Here is a 13,576-nt window from a genome sequence, read left to right on the forward strand (position 1 = left end):
ATCCCAAATAATTCGCTTAGGAGTCAGTACATAAAGATTTAATTTCATTTCTTCGATTTGTTCTCCTCTTCTAAGGTTATAGCTTTCGTGCTAGCTTCATCGATGTTACCCACCAAATAAAAAGCCTGTTCAGGTAGGCCGTCTAATTCTCCGGAAAGGATTAGTTGAAATCCCCTAATAGTTTCCGCAAGAGCAACATACTTTCCTGGAGAACCAGTAAAAACTTCTGCCACAAAGAACGGTTGTGATAAGAAACGCTCAATTTTTCTTGCTCTTGCTACAGTTAAACGATCCTCTTCCGATAATTCATCCAAGCCAAGAATTGCGATAATGTCCTGAAGTTCTTTGTAACGTTGTAAAGTTTCCTTAACTCTTTGCGCAGTTTCATAATGTTCGTTGCCAACGATCCGAGGCTGTAACATAGTCGAGGTTGAATCTAAAGGATCTACTGCTGGATAAATACCCTTGGAAGCTAATCCTCTGGAAAGTACGGTAGTAGCATCCAAATGTGCAAATGTTGTGGCAGGGGCAGGGTCGGTCAAATCGTCTGCAGGTACATAAACTGCTTGAATCGAAGTTATAGATCCCTTTTTAGTAGAAGCAATTCTTTCTTGCAAAGAACCCATTTCTGTACTAAGAGTAGGTTGATAACCCACTGCGGAGGGCATTCTCCCTAATAAAGCGGATACCTCTGATCCTGCTTGAACAAAACGAAAGATATTATCGATAAATAAAAGCACGTCTTGCTTATTAACATCTCGGAAATATTCCGCCATAGTTAGGGCAGTTAAACCAACTCTCATACGAGCTCCCGGTGGTTCATTCATTTGGCCATAGACTAGAGCTACCTTTGATTCCTCAATATTTTTTTCATTAATTACTCCGGATTCCTTCATTTCCATATAAAGATCATTTCCTTCACGAGTCCGTTCCCCTACTCCACCGAATACGGATACGCCCCCATGAGCTTTAGCAATGTTATTGATTAATTCCATGATCAGTACTGTTTTACCTACTCCAGCCCCCCCAAATAGTCCTATTTTTCCTCCACGTCGATAAGGAGCTAAAAGATCGACGACCTTAATACCTGTTTCAAAGATGGATAATTTCGTATCTAACTCGATAAAGGCAGGCGCAGATCTATGAATAGGGAACGTTGCACTACTATCTACAGGACCCAAATTGTCAACAGGCTCCCCAAGAACGTTGAAAATTCGTCCGAGAGTAGCTCCACCGACCGGAACACTGAGAGGAGCTCCCGTGTCAATCACTTCCATTCCTCTCATCAACCCGTCCGTAGCACTCATAGCTACAGCTCTAACTCGATTATTTCCTAATAATTGTTGTACCTCACAAGTCACATTAATTTGCTTATCGGCAGTGTCTCTACTCTGGACTACCAAAGCGTTATAAATATAAGGTAACTTGCCTGGGGGAAAAGTGACATCCAGCACGGGTCCAATAATTTGATCGATACGACCTGTACTTTTTTCTTCAATTGTGGAAACCCCGGGAGGAGAAGTAGTAGGATTGGTTCTCATAATTATCACATAATTAAAAAAAAGGAATTTGTCGAAATTTTTCTTTTTTTATTGTTGAATAATGCCAAATCAAATCAAAAAAAATCCAAAAGTAAAAAGGAAATGAATTAGTTAATTCAATAAGAGAGAAAAGGGGACCAGGACTTGATTTCGTTGCCCAAGCGAATCCCATTCAATCGTTTACTCATGGAATGAGTCCATTGGAAAGTTCAATCAATCTTTTTTTTCATATACATTTTGCCTTTTGTGGAGGATCTGTGCCTACTCTACTTTCCTATCTAGGACTTCGATATACAAAATATATACTACTGTGAAGCATAGATTGCTGTCAACAAAGAATTTTATTAGTATTTAGTTAGGTATTTGCATTCAAAATAAGAAAAGAGAACTATTAAGAACTTGTAAAATAAGGATTAGGAATTAATTTGGGTTGCGCTATATCTATCAAAGAGTATACAATAATTATGGATTTGGTAAATCAAATCCATGGTTTAATAACGAACCGTGTTAACTTACCATAACAACAACTCAATTCCTATCGAATTCCTATATTGGAATTCCTATAGGATAGAACATACACAGGGTGTACGCATTATATATGAATGAAACATATTCATTAACCTAAGCATGCCCTCAATTTTCTTTAATGAGTTGATATTATATTAATTGAATATCCTTTTTGTTTTACGAGATTTTTGCTAAAGTTTCATTTACGCCTAATTAACATCGAGTAGACCCTGTTATTGTGAGAATTCTTAATTCAAGAGTTATAGGGAGGGACTTATGTCACCACAAACAGAAACTAAAGCAGGTGTTGGATTTCAAGCTGGTGTTAAAGATTATAAATTGACTTACTACACCCCAGAGTATGAAACTAAGGATACTGATATCTTGGCAGCATTCCGAGTAAGTCCTCAGCCTGGGGTTCCGCCCGAAGAAGCAGGGGCTGCAGTAGCTGCCGAATCTTCTACTGGTACATGGACAACTGTTTGGACTGATGGACTTACCAGTCTTGATCGTTACAAAGGACGATGCTATCACATCGAGCCTGTTGCTGGGGAAGACAACCAATGGATCTGTTATGTAGCTTATCCATTAGACCTATTTGAAGAGGGTTCCGTTACTAACATGTTTACTTCCATTGTAGGTAACGTATTTGGTTTCAAAGCCCTACGTGCTCTACGTTTGGAGGATCTACGAATTCCCCCTACTTATTCAAAAACTTTCCAAGGCCCGCCTCATGGTATCCAAGTTGAAAGAGATAAGTTGAACAAGTACGGTCGTCCTTTATTGGGATGTACTATTAAACCAAAATTGGGATTATCCGCAAAAAATTATGGTAGAGCGTGTTATGAGTGTCTACGTGGTGGACTTGATTTTACCAAAGATGATGAAAACGTAAACTCACAACCATTTATGCGCTGGAGAGACCGTTTTGTCTTTTGTGCCGAAGCTATTTATAAATCACAGGCCGAAACCGGTGAAATCAAGGGGCATTACTTGAATGCGACTGCGGGTACATGTGAAGAAATGATTAAGAGAGCTGTATTTGCAAGAGAATTAGGGGTTCCTATTGTAATGCATGACTACTTAACTGGGGGATTCACCGCAAATACTACTTTGGCTCATTATTGCCGCGACAATGGCCTACTTCTTCACATTCACCGTGCAATGCATGCAGTTATTGATAGACAGAAAAATCATGGTATGCATTTCCGTGTATTAGCTAAAGCATTGCGTATGTCTGGGGGAGATCATATCCACTCCGGTACAGTAGTAGGTAAGTTAGAAGGGGAACGCGAAATGACTTTAGGTTTTGTTGATTTATTGCGCGATGATTTTATTGAAAAAGATCGTGCTCGCGGTATCTTTTTCACTCAGGACTGGGTATCCATGCCAGGTGTTATACCGGTAGCTTCAGGTGGTATTCATGTTTGGCATATGCCAGCTCTGACCGAAATCTTTGGGGACGATTCTGTATTACAATTTGGTGGAGGAACTTTAGGACATCCTTGGGGAAATGCACCTGGTGCAGCAGCTAATCGAGTGGCTTTAGAAGCCTGTGTACAAGCTCGTAACGAAGGGCGCGATCTTGCTCGCGAAGGTAATGAAATTATCCGAGCAGCTTGCAAATGGAGTCCTGAACTAGCCGCAGCTTGTGAAGTATGGAAGGCGATCAAATTCGAGTTCGAGCCGGTAGATACTATTGATTAACTAGATAAAACTAAAGATAAAGAAGGTATAAATAAAAAAGAAACGAAATAAAAAGAGAAAAAAATCAGTTATGAAATGCAGTAATTCTTCTTTATTCTTCTAATTGATTGCAATTAAACTCGGCTCAATCTTTTTTAGAAAAAAAAGATTGAGCCGAATAAAAATAGATCATGATATGATCATGAGACTTGACAAATTGAGATTCGTCTATTCTATATATCTAGAATATATATATTAAGGTATAATACAATAAAGAAATACAAATAAAATAATAAAATAATAAAATATAGTATTATCATATGATAATGATAATGGAATCAAATACGCAGTATTTACAGAAAAAAGTCTTCGTTTATTGGGAAAGAATCAATATACTTTTAATGTCGAATCGGGATTCACTAAGACAGAAATAAAGCATTGGGTCGAACTCTTCTTTGGTGTTAAGGTGGTAGCTGTGAATAGCCATCGACTACCTGGAAAAGGTAGAAGAATAGGACCTATTCTGGGCCATACAATGCATTACAGACGTATGATCATTACCCTTCAACCGGGTTATTCTATTCCACTTCTAGATAGAGAAAAAAACTAAAGGAGAATGAATGAAAAAAGACATAGTTTGGAAGTTAGACCTTTTTATAGGACTCTCTTTCAATTTCAAAAAAGAGGACGTTTGAAACTTTTAACAGGCGTAATCGTGAGTCAACAAGTGACTCGAACTGTGTGTAAAAAAAGAAGCATTTTTTTTTTTTCAAAATGCTAGAACTAGATAAGGAAGTTTTCTATAACCTTGAGAAAAAGGATAAAAAGGTAGTTTTTTTTTAGTTTATGACTCCGATCAAGAGCGAGAAATCCTTGATTTGGGATTGGACATAGAACCTGGACCCATCGTAGAGACGTTTAGTTCAAAAGAAAGGATCGTATCCTGATGGTAAGAATTATACTTTCGTGGAAATACAGCGCTATAGACTTCAATGCGGTAGAGTAGACGTTTTGTTTCTAATTTTTCTGGACCAAACCTCCGCTCCGACCCAACGATACAATGAATTTTTTCTGTTCATATTCATAAATAAAAAAGATTCGGAATCGCAATGCTACTATATGCGTCCAGAGGAGTATTTGGAATAATATTCTTCTATAATCCATTATTGCGGGGGGTCTTACTAACAGGGCTTCGCTGCACGGGACAGGTCTTCGTCGAAAAGCTAACTCCACCCGGCATTTTCATACCCTTTCTTTGGGTGGTATATCGCCTTTTAAAGTCTAAGAGGGTAGTAGGGGATCTATAGTAGGTAAGATAATTTGCCCTTTGATTTTGATTGAATATACTATTTTTCCGCCTTTACCACGCATTATTGTATGCGCTTCTAGAGAAGTATGTATGCAGGAAGTAAATTCTAACCGCTTTCTTTTGAATCCAATTTCAAATTAGATTAGAAAGATAGAAAGGCCATGAGGATGGGAAAATCAAAATAAAATCTTTTTAATTAGTTCTCCTTTTTTGGAATTTTCTTATTATCCTTTCATTTTTTTTACAGAATATTTTTCAAACTAAAAATAAAAAATACAATACAATAGTCAATATTCCTTATAATAGATATACTTAATTATATCATAAGAATCTTAAGATATTTTTCGACTAGATAGAAATAGTAAATTTGAATTGAGACACCTATTCCATGACGGATTTAAACTTACCTTCTATTTTCGTGCCTTTAGTAGGCTTAGTATTTCCGGCAATTGCAATGACTTCTTTATTTCTTTATGTGCAAAAAAATAAGATTGTCTAGTATTTTTTAGTGTAAGTAATATAATATGGTAGGGTATGTGGCTTTTTCTACACACACTTTCTACACACAAATGAAAAACGGTTATGGATGCGGATATAGGCTACGAGCATAAATGCATGAATATGCAGAGCCAGGTATAGCGAGTTTTATTTTATTTATTTTAATTGAATCAACGAATATTTTTTGAATAGAAAGTCAATGTATCTAACCTATTATTTCACAGGAGTACTAGTTGCTGAAGGCGATTTCAGAATCAAAAAAAGTAAAGTCAAAATTATTTAGCTTATTCTCTCAATTTCAATCGACCGCTGCTGGATTTAGTATATCTAATATGAATTGGCGATCAGAACACATATGGGTAGAACTTCTAAAAGGTTCTCGAAAAAGGGGTAATTTTTTCTGGGCCTGTATTCTTTTTCTAGGTTCACTAGGATTCTTATCGGTTGGGATTTCCAGTTATCTTGGTAAGAATATTATATCTATACTTCCATCTCAAGAAATTCTTTTTTTTCCGCAGGGGGTCGTGATGTCTTTCTACGGAATCGCAGGCCTATTCATTAGCTCCTACTTGTGGTGTACTATTTTGTGGAATGTAGGTAGTGGTTATGACCGATTCGATAGAAAAGAGGGAATAGTGTGCATTTTTCGTTGGGGATTCCCTGGAATAAAACGTCGCGTCTTCCTTCGATTCCTTATGCGGGATATCCAATCAATTAGAATTCAGGTTAAAGAGGGTCTTTATCCTCGTCGTATTCTTTATATGGAAATCCGGGGCCAGGGGATCATTCCCTTGACTCGTACTGATGATAAATTTTTTACTCCACGAGAAATTGAACAAAAAGCTGCCGAATTGGCCTATTTCTTGCGCGTACCAATTGAAGTATTTTGAGGTATCTTTTTTGAACTGAGTTGAATGAAGAAAAGAAGAATTGGAAGAAGAAAAGTTTTCTCAACACAGGGAGGAAGTCCCTTCTAAATTGGATTTGTTATTGTAAGGGGATTTTTAAGTATTTATCTAAAGGAAGGAACAAACGAGGATAAGAGAAATTTGCTTTTAATTTTTTTTTATCCAAGTTAGATATATCGCATACTATTCTTCCTTTTTCATCCGAAAGGGCTTTTTTTTTATTCTATTTCACTATTTCATTCCATCTAGATCTAAGAAAGAACCCAATGCACTGAAATTCCACTAATAACTAATATACAAAAAAGAAGAATAGATACAGGGTATCAAACCTATAGAGTTTTTGCTTCAAAGAAATAGAAATATCATGAAATAGAAATATCATCATATAGAGTCAGGGAATGGAATAGAGTCAGCGAATGAAGCATATTCATTAACAACTCCATTTACAGATCAAAAATGAAAAAAAAGAAAGCATTGCCTTCTTTACTATATCTTGTATTTATCGTACTTTTGCCTTGGGGGGTCTCTTCCTCATTTAACAAATGTCTGGAACTTTGGATTAAGAATTGGTGGAATACCAGGCAATCCGAAACTCTCTTAACTGATATTCAAGAGAAAAGGATTCTAGAAAGATTCATAGAATTAGAAGAACTTTCTCTCTTGGACGAGATGATAAAAGGGAAACTAAAGACACATGTACAAAAACCTCCTACAGGAATACACAAGGAAATAATACAATGGGTCAAAATAAATAATGAGGATCATCTCCATACCATTTTGCATTTCTCGACAAATATAATCTGTTTGGCTATTCTAAGTGGTTCTTTTTTTCTGGGTAAAGAGGAACTTGTCATTTTGAATTCTTGGGTTCAGGAATTCTTCTATAATTTAAATGACTCAATAAAAGCTTTTTTTATTCTTTTAGTTACTGATTTTTTTGTTGGATTTCACTCCACCCGTGGTTGGGAACTAGTAATTCGTTGGGTCTACAACGATTTTGGATGGGCTCCTAACGAGCTTATTTTCACTATTTTTGTTTGTAGTTTTCCAGTAATTCTAGATACATGTTTGAAATTTTGGGTCTTTTTTTGTTTAAATCGTCTATCTCCTTCGCTTGTAGTCATTTATCATTCAATTAGTGAAGCATAAATTCATTTGATCTCCCGATATTAATATTAATCAAATTAGCAAGCATCTTTTTTTAGAAAGAAAGCCCTTTTCCATTTTAGCAAAATTCTTTCTATTTATACCTACTTTAAGGTATTCATCATTGCAGTACAACTGTTGCAGTAGAATGACAACAGATTCGTGTATAGGGAACTAGATTAGCTTAGCTACCTATCTAATTTATTGTAGAAATTCTGGGATCTGCGATTGGACATGGAAAATAGAAATACTTTTTCTTGGGTAAAGGAACAGATAACTCGATCGATTTCTGTATCGATCATGATATACGTAATAACTCGGACATCTATTTCAAATGCATATCCCATTTTTGCGCAGCAGGGTTATGAAAACCCACGAGAAGCAACTGGACGAATTGTATGTGCCAATTGCCATTTAGCTAGCAAGCCCGTCGATATTGAAGTTCCCCAAGCTGTGCTTCCCGATACTGTATTTGAAGCAGTTCTTCGAATTCCTTATGATATGCAATTGAAACAAGTTCTTGCTAATGGAAAAAAGGGAGGGTTGAATGTAGGTGCTGTTCTTATTTTGCCCGAGGGATTCGAATTAGCGCCGCCCGATCGTATTTCCCCTGAGTTAAAAGAAAAGATAGGAAATCTTGCTTTTCAGAGTTATCGTCCCGATAAAAAAAACATTCTTGTGATAGGCCCTGTTCCCGGTAAGAAATATAGTGAAATTGTCTTTCCCATTCTTTCCCCTGATCCTGCTACGAAGAAAGATGCTCATTTCTTAAAATATCCCATATATGTAGGGGGAAACCGAGGAAGAGGACAGATCTATCCTGATGGTAGCAAGAGTAACAATACAGTCTATAATGCTACGTCAACAGGTATAGTAAGAAAAATACTACGTAAAGAAAAGGGGGGGTATGAAATATCCATAGTTGATGCATCAGATGGACGCCAAGTGATTGATATTATACCTCCCGGACCAGAACTTCTTGTTTCAGAGGGGGAATCCATCAAGCTTGATCAACCATTAACAAGCAATCCTAATGTGGGAGGTTTTGGTCAGGGGGACGCAGAAATCGTGCTTCAGGATCCATTACGTGTCCAAGGCCTTTTGTTCTTCTTCGCATCCGTTATTTTGGCACAAGTTTTTTTGGTTCTCAAAAAGAAACAGTTTGAAAAGGTTCAATTGTACGAAATGAATTTCTAGGTCCCGGGATTTCTTACCATCAAGTTGGTAAAAAGCCTCGATTTATTGGCAATTGCTAGAATTATCTATGATCTATTTTGGAAATCCTTTTTTTGTTTAGACTGCTTTTTGTTTATGAGATGTCTGGAATTCCTTATTTATATCCCATGCAAAAGAAGAGAATCCAAGGCAAAGGCGAGAACAATCAAATTAAAATTTCTTCTTTTTCGGAGGGATTGCAGGTCTTCTTAATCGTCTATTCGGCACAAGAAAAAGCCTTTTTCTTGTGCCGATTCTTCTTGTATCAAAATAAGAATCCTTTTTCTTCCTAATTCGTCAAAGATTACTATTTCTTCTTTATTCGGGTCTGTCTCTTGGACCTCTTTTTCTTTTGCTTAGGTTTAGCCGAGGTAGTGGACAAACAGAGGGGAAGAAAATATGGCGGGGGAAAAATTTCTTGTGATTGTGAGCAAATTGCTTGGCTTGTTTAATTAAGTTCAACTTCAAATTTACAGAAATTTTGCAAAAAAAAAGTAAACTCTTCCATTGAAGGTTTTTTTATTTTTAGGCTAGTTGAATAGTTTTGATTAAGGTTTTATTAGTTTATTACTCGAAACTAAATCAAGGATTTTCAGGATACTTCCTTCGTGGAATAAGATATTGGATCCTCGAGTGATCTCTTTTTCTTGTTGCTTCATAAGAGTGAATCGAATAGATTCAATTCGCGTTATAAGAGTAAAATAAAAATTCCGCGGGTCCTTTCCGCTCTAATCAGATAAAGGGGGGTAAGGACCCGCTAAGCTCCTACTTTTTCATGTTTACAATCTGGTCCCTCCGATTACTATAGAGATGAACCCAATCCAGAATATGAACCATAAAAGAAAACACCTACTAAACCAATCACAGCAATACCAGCTACAGTACCTATCAGCCAAAGAGGAATTCTTCCAGTAGTATCGGCCATTTCCCCTACTTTCCTCCACATTTTATCAATTGGTCATGCTAGAGACAAAAACAGTCATGGGTAGTTATAAGGATGGTATCCTTCCAAATGGGATAAGAGAATTCTTATTAGTCTCTTTCTTTCTCTCAATTGAAGAAGTAATTGGAAAATAAAACAGCAAGTACAAAAATGAGTAATAAACCCCAGTATAGACTGGTACGATTCAATTCAACATTTTGTTCATTCGGGTTTGATTGTGTCATAGTTCTATAGTTGGAATTTGTTTTATCGTTGGATGAACTGCATTGCTGATATTGATCCCAAGAAAAAAACAGTAGGTACAGCTAGTCCGTGAATAGCCAGCCATCGCACTGTAAAAATAGGATAGGTTCGATCTATGGTCATTGAGGGCCTCCTAAAAGGATCTACTAAATTCATCGAGTTGTTCTAAAGAATCAAAACGGTCGGTTATTAACGGAATTCCTTGTCGGCTTTCCGTGAAATACTCGTTTGGCCTAGGACTTCCAAACACGTCATAAGCTAAACCCGTACTGACAAATAACCAACCCGCAATGAATAGGGAAGGTATAGTAATGCTATGAATAACCCAGTATCGAATACTGGTAATAATATCAGCAAAAGAACGTTCTCCCGTGCTTCCAGACATGCTGAACTCCCAAAATTTTTGTACATTCAAAAAAGGAATTGATTCCGTAAAAGATGGGATCGACCAGTAAATAGAAAATTACTGATATTTCATCCTTGTGAGATTGTCAATTTTGTACCAAAGGTGTATTTTGAGTATACCGAATTAGTATAGCTATCCTTCCTATGGCACAGCAATCTGGTTTTGCCTGGTTCCGAAACATAATTACTTTTTTATTTTTTTTTTGTCTATAGGTAAGCTATATGTTATTCAAGGCATCAATAGAAAACCCCATTTTTGTAGGTTCTACTTACTTTTCATTGGCTTCGGAATAATAGAGTAATTCGGAATAGCAGCCAAAATCTTGGGAAAATCTAAGTTAATGATCAATAGGTTTGGATAAATAATTTAGGAAGGATATTCTCATACTGACACAATACAAGGACAAGTATATGTGAAATCTATCCTTTCATAATTCGTAATTCATCCTTGTATTGTTTGTTGGATTAGGTCTAACTTTCTTGACCAAACTGCGAGCGCGGAACTTTACGAGATGAAATAGGGAAAGACAGAAGATAGAATAGAACTTAAAAGGATAATTGAAGTGACTCGTCTTCGAATCTACTTTGGTTGGAGTTCGAAAAAGGAATAAAAATAAAGTAAATTCAAGGAAGAGCTTTCTTTTTTTTTTTTTTTTAACAGCCCCTTGGCAGGTCGTGGAATGCTTTTGTTCTCCTCTTATTCCATATGGAATACAATCAGTTAAAATAAGAAGGAATAGGGGAATATTCGATCGTTCACTCCAAAAAGAGGGTCCTATTGAAAAAGAAATTATCCAAAATAGAAAGAAGTTTTTTTTTTCAAATTCAATTGTTTATTTATCTCTTATTCAAAAATTTCCCTGAAAATTGAATTTCTTTTTTTCATTCAATGGGGTTAGATGATCTAGTTCTTAATATTATTACTTTACTCAATTGACAAATTCCACAACAAATCTCTTGATTCGGAATTAGGGACTCATGTATCATCTGATGAATCCACTTTCTTTTACACTTCTGTATCTTACTCTATCTTGTTTTTTAGTATTATCTAAAATAACTGATGAATTATGAATTTTCCATAACTTAGGTAAATGCTTTACCAACATATGTAGTGTAGTAAAAAAAAATAAATGGAATTTAACTCTTTCATGCTTACTTTAACTAGTTATTTTGGTTTTCTACTGGCTGCTTTAACTATAACCCCAGCTCTATTTATTGGCTTGAACAAGATACGCCTTATTTGAATTGACTGAATAATTATAATTCAGAAAAGAAAAATCTTTCTTTGGGATTCCTGGCATTCTACGACTCTTTTCCAGACTAATTAGGAATTCTTTTCTTGGTCATTGAGATTCGTGGATAATTTAGAGTACTATTTAGGGATAGATCGTACCTCTTTTTTTATCCCCTCGAACAAATCGAAATGATTGAAGTTTTTCTATTTGGAATCGTCTTAGGCCTAATTCCTATTACTTTAGCGGGATTATTCGTGACTGCGTATTTGCAATACAGGCGTGGGGATCAGTTGGATCTTTGATTGAGTCATTTTTTTTTTTTGATTGACCTCCTCCAGACCAGAGAGGAGGTCAAATTGAAATTGGAGTTACAATTCAATTTTGTTAAGTTATTTTACTCTGCTTCGACATAAAATAGATGGAATCACGCTCTGTAGGATTTGAACCTACGACATCGGGTTTTGGAGACCCGCGTTCTACCGAACTGAACTAAGAGCGCTTTCATTCATTCAAAAAGAAAATCTTTTTCTATTCCTAATGTATCTCACGTACGTATAGTCTCCACAAATTCAAGTTATACCCACTTTACTTTAATTGATCTCGTCGCTACTGCCTATAAAGAAGAAAGAAGTAATAGGTAGGGATGACAGGATTTGAACCTGTGACATTTTGTACCCAAAACAAACGCGCTACCAAGCTGCGCTACATCCCTTTTCCAAATTAAATTGTTGTACAATGCCATTGTACACAATTCCTGTCTTCTTTTCCACATCATAATTTTCTTCTTCTTTCTTTCTCTATCTATATATAGAACCCTCGTGTCATTTCTTCTTTTTGGTCTCATATAATTAAGGAATTATATACATATAAAATCCAATATAATTTCGCCTATAAAAGAAGGATTACTTTTCCTTGGTAATATATAGGAAGAAGGGGTCATCTTTTTCTTTTTTAGGGATAGGAAAATTTCGTCGATATGGTTCATTTTATATATAGCATAACAATCTTGGGCAAGAGTTTATGATCATATATGTATTCCAACAAGGAAGGAGGATTTTCAATGCGGGATATAAAAACATATCTCTCTGTAGCACCCGTGCTAAGTACTCTATGGTTTGGTGCTTTAGCAGGTTTATTGATAGAAATTAATCGTTTATTCCCAGATGCTTTGTCATTCCCTTTTTTTTAATTCTAGTTATTGCTATGGGAGGGATAGATTTCTTCGTGATATGACAAAATTTGATCCTTTTCAATCTTTTTTTAGTATCGGAAGGAAAAAGAAAGAAAAGATGGATTGGGTTGAACCTCAGAGTCATTAAAAATTTGGTAAACCCCATTTTTGAAAATAGAAATTCAATTTAAAGGGGTACCCAAGCTAAATAAGGCCTCAGAAATCAGAGCATAGAAAAGGCGGGGCTGGCTAATTAAATGAAAGGATTTCGAACCAAAATCTTTGCTAATTCGACAAGGATTGTATTCTTTAATTATTTCTCTATTTTTTATTACTTAATTAAAGAATAAAAAAAAATTATTCTAATGAATTTTATTCTTCTTCTTCGGATTCAAAATAGAAGAATAAAAGAATAAGTAGAAGAATTAAGTTAAGTCAATCCAAAAAGAAAAGGAGGTTCATGGCCAAGGGAAAAGATGTTAGAATCAGAGTTATTTTGGAATGCATCAGTTGTGTTCGAAAAGGTGCCAATGAGGAATCGACGGGGATTTCTAGATATAGTACTCAAAAGAATCGCCACAATACACCCGGACAATTAGAATTCAAAAAATTTTGTCGTTATTGTCGCAAGCATACGACTCATCACGAAATAAAGAAATAGGAACATCGTGTGTTTGATCTTTCCAAACAACAGAAAGAGTAAGAACTTCATATTTAATATATAAAGAAAACATAGTATAGAATACAAAATACAAATCAACTCATCTGA

The 13,576-nt window shown here is 35.8% G+C and overlaps 2 non-coding genes across 2 annotated transcripts; both read right to left on the reverse strand.

Moving 5' to 3' along the window:
- Positions 1-12,061: 12,061 nt before the first annotated feature.
- Positions 12,062-12,135, reverse strand: TRNAW-CCA (transfer RNA tryptophan (anticodon CCA)). Its single transcript has one exon. It is a non-coding gene; the product is annotated as a tRNA-Trp (tRNA).
- A 139-nt stretch (positions 12,136-12,274) lies between these two features.
- TRNAP-UGG (transfer RNA proline (anticodon UGG)) lies at positions 12,275-12,348 on the reverse strand. The gene has a single exon. It is a non-coding gene; the product is annotated as a tRNA-Pro (tRNA).
- Between the last annotated feature and the right edge of the window lie 1,228 nt (positions 12,349-13,576).

This window comes from Triticum urartu, unplaced genomic scaffold (assembly GCF_056163025.1).
Source record: "Triticum urartu cultivar PI428250 unplaced genomic scaffold, HENAU_Tu73 scaffold2, whole genome shotgun sequence".
NCBI lineage: Eukaryota > Viridiplantae > Streptophyta > Magnoliopsida > Poales > Poaceae > Triticum > Triticum urartu.